This window comes from Capricornis sumatraensis, chromosome X, assembly GCF_032405125.1.
Source record: "Capricornis sumatraensis isolate serow.1 chromosome X, serow.2, whole genome shotgun sequence".
Classification (NCBI taxonomy): Eukaryota; Metazoa; Chordata; class Mammalia; order Artiodactyla; family Bovidae; genus Capricornis; species Capricornis sumatraensis.
The window spans coordinates 113,297,927-113,302,091 of NC_091092.1; the positions used below are offsets into that span (position 1 = coordinate 113,297,927).

General features: G+C 40.4%; 1 non-coding gene across 1 annotated transcript; it reads left to right on the top strand.

Annotated features, from left to right (window-relative positions):
- Positions 1-321: 321 nt before the first annotated feature.
- On the top strand, positions 322-455 carry LOC138072070 (U8 small nucleolar RNA). The gene has a single exon (XR_011144221.1). It is a non-coding gene; the product is annotated as a U8 small nucleolar RNA (small nucleolar RNA).
- Positions 456-4,165: the final 3,710 nt, after the last annotated feature.

A 4,165-nucleotide genomic window follows, 5' to 3' on the forward strand; every position in this document is an offset into this window, starting at 1 on the left:
TTCCTATTCATTTTCCTTTTTACAAGTTTATTCCAAGAGCACTTCCTTTATACATCACTAGCACACAGATCTTTCCCTCAGGGTATGCTTCTATGGAACTGAACCCCAAAATGTCCCATTCACCATTAAAGCTCAGTGCCTGCCTGTGTAGATCAGATTCTCACCAGAGAGAAAGTAGAATCCATTTCCTTCAAGCTCATGAGATGGTAGGAAGAGTAGGAGAGATGGATATGGGGAGCAGATGGTCAGTTATCCATCCTGTTCCCCCTTCTCTAACCTTGGACTTTAGAATAGGAAGCTACAGTGAATACTGGAGGTTAATTATCAGGAAGCATAATTCTTACCCGTTCTTCCCTTTGGAGGGCAGAATAGAACATGATGACTTGAGTTCGCATGATTCATGATTAGGAGCTCTGCATAATCAGGTCTTGCAACATTGATCGCTCCTGTTTGATTCTTCTTGGAAAAAAAATACTGGAAATTAGATCACCTAGCATCCATTACAACCACCCTCTAGCTTCCTTTTCCATACAAAGTCAGAAATTTAAAAACTACATTTCCGAGATTTCCTTGCCTCTAGAGTTCTGCATGTGACCCAGGTCCTTAACCTCAGGGTTCAACTTGGAGGCAGCAACATAAATTAAGGGTTGCATGTGGGAAGAGGTGATCATCCAGGAAGTACAGAGACTAAAGAATCTGATCTTCAGCTGTGGCGGCATTTCTGGCATCCAGTGCCAAAGACTGGAGTAGTGGGTCTGTGATAAGACTGTGCATTTTCCCAGGTTGTATGAACTCTTGAGACTTTGATCCTGAGATTATAGCACTTGTGGATCGTGTTGTTTGCAGCTAAAAATCCTGGCAGACAAAGGAGGTATTTAAGAGAGGTTGTGAGATGGAGTCATTTAACCATGTGCTACAGAAACAAGGGACAGTGAATGGTTAGAAAGATAACTACAGCTACTACTCCAAAGCTACACTTGGTTCTTGACCTCAGAACATTCCTGCATGTCCCCAGTGGGTTGCCTACAGTCTAAATGGGTAGGATAGCCAGAGTGGGTTGCTATGGCACTGGTGTCTGTAACTTGGTGAATGACAAGCATAGAATGTTGTAGGTTATGAAAAGAGCCACAAAATATTCCTTTCCCTCTATCCATGCCCTTTGAGAGTGTATGTACTCTTTCAATTGCTTTAGCCAAAGGGACATTAGCAAACATTATGGAAACATAGGCTTGAATAGTGGACTGGAGTTTGCCCTCTTTCTCCTTTGGGAACTTGGTTACCATATAAAAAAAGCCCAGGCTAGCCTGCTGGATAACAAGGAGCATGTGGGCTAGTGATAGTAACATCCATTGCCCCTGCTGCTGCTGCTGCTGCTGCTGCTGCTAAGTCGCTTCAGTCGTGTCCGACTCTGCGACCTCAAGACGGCAGCGCACTAGGCTCCTCTGTCCCTGGGATTCTCCAGGCAAGAACACTGGAGTGGGTTGCCATTTCCTTCTCCAATGCATGAAAGTGAAAAGTGAAAGTGAAGTCGCTCAGTTGTGCCCGACTCTTAGCGACCCCATGGACTGCAGCCCCCAGGCTCCTCCGTCCATGGGATTTTCCAGGTCCATTGCCCCTGCCTATCACCAAATGTGTGGATGGGGACCTATGAGGCCACCCATCACCTGGCTGACCTGCCAACTGATCATAAATGTATGAACAAGCCCAGCTTGCCCCCATGAACCTGGCCCAGACAAAAACATGCCCAGAAAAATCATGAGTAAAACAGTTGCTTTAAACTACTGAACTTTAGAGTGGATTATTAGGCAGCTAAAGCTAACTGACATATTAAGACTCCAGAGAATTCTCAGGTGCCACTGGGAACAAAGATTGGGCCAAGTTGTTGTGAAAACAGGTCAAACATTACATCAGCCAAAATTTTAGCAGCGGATGCCAGCAGAATACACAGAGATGGGATCAGATCAATACCATCATATGGATTCCTTCTCCCCACTGCCCCCCAGTGCCATGAGGTACAGTATGCCTTACAGACCTCTTAAAAATAACAGTAGATGCAAAGAATATCTGAAATCTGGGCTCTTCCAAATGAAACTCAGTTTAAATTATTAGACTTAATGCCATTTACCAGGCAGGACTAAAAATTTTTATTCTATCTGTGGGGTAAACAAGAGTATACCAGTTATACAAAATTAAGAAGTTAGGATCAGGTGGCCATATACAAGCAAGATAATATTTTAATAAATTAATTTCTGTGTAATTTACATTCCTGAAAGTTAATGTATCAACTAATTATTAATTACAAGAAGAATGTTTAAGTAACTTATGATACAGCATTTGATAAATTATTTTCCAAAACTATTTAAAATGCTATTTGGGAAGGTTATTTATTAGTGTAGAAAACATTTACAATACAATTTTCAGTGTAAAATCACAATATAATATTATATATCCAGCATGATTTATATTTTTATAAAATAAGTTACCTTTGAATAGAAAGTAGGCTGAAACAAGGACACATAATATTCAAAATGATTGTAGGCAATGGGTCTAGACATGATAATGTCTTTCTATATTTTCTAAATTATCTTTAATGAAAATGCACTGTCAGTAATGTTGATTTTAAAAAATTTACATTGTGCTATGTGACTTTTTTAAAATTTATTTTTATTGGAGTATGGTTTCTTTATGCATTATACTATATAACTTTTAATGTTTCTTCTAGGTCTAAGATTCAATGATTCTAAGAATTCAAATCCATTTACTGAAAAATGGTTTCATGATATACGATGCCTGTGTGATAATTTTAGTTAGTTTATTATAGCCAGTATCTAATAAATATGAGTGTCACTTGTAGTCAAATAACAATTTATTATTGGCTAGAAGAATCTACATTCCTACCATTACTCTTCCACTTCTGAGTCATAAATAATGATCATTAATTCTTGCTGGAACTGTGGGATGTAAGCGAAGATTAAAAACTTCAAGACAAAAATGGGAACCATAGCCTCATACTTGTTGAGCATATACAGACCCACAACAGGGCTACACATGTCTGGGGAGGGGGCGGAAACTGTCTTCCTGAAACCCAAGCCAGAGAAAAAAAGCCTCAGGTTTCTAAGAACCATATATTCGTATTCAGCTAATTTTCTGGTAGGCTTTGTGCAAGTTTTTCTTTTTTTGCAGCAAGAGAATTCCGGAAAACCATGTGACAGTGTAGACATGAGCTTTTTTATTTTGTTTTTAAGAACCTTAACATTTTTATTGTTATTTATGGAATTAAGGAAGACTCAAGGGAAATAGAGTAGTAGAAGAAGCCAGTTCCTTTTCCTTATCTCACTAAGGATGCAGAGTATCTTAGATACAAACACTTATGGACTTCCCTGGTGGTCCAGTGCACTCCCAATGCAGGGGCCCCAGGTTTGATCCCTGGTCAAGGAATTAGATCCCACATGCTGCAACTAAGACTTGGTGCAGCCAAATAAATAAATATTTTAAAAAGATATAAATACTTAGATGTTTGGGGCTTCCCTGGAGGCTCAGCAATAAGAAGCCACCTGTAATACAGGAGACCTGGGTTCAATCCCTGGGTCAGGAAGACCCTCTGGAGAGGGAATGGAAACCCACTCTAGTATTCTGGCCTGGAGAATTCCATAGACAAAGGAGCCTGGTGGATTACAGTCCATGGGGTCGCAAAGAGTCAGACATGACTGAGCAGCTAAACAACAGCAGCAACTTAGAAGCTTTAGTGCAGCAATACAGAAAAGCTCATAGGAAAGGAGTGTGTGTGTGCAAGAACAGGATCAGTTATTCTTATATTTATAGCTGGTCAAACTGTGACTCACATACCTCTGCTGGTCTGCAAGGTTTTTTAAAGTACCCAAACAGTGCAACTAGCTCATGTACAGGTGCTTGGTGTAGGTTTGCCTTATTGGTTTGTGTTAGTTCTCAATGTTTCTTAAACGTTAATACTACCTTCCAAGCTGAAGTGCACACCTGTTAATTCAGGGGCCCTCTCTTATCAATCTTTGTATGCTCCCCCAATTACTCCCCAAATACTCCTGGAGCCCTGAACGTATCAATACTTCTTGGCATTTTGTTCCCTCTGCTTTGTGCTGCCTTCTGTTAGAGGGACAGAAAAAACCTGGCGCAGGTGGCCCAGTGTTTT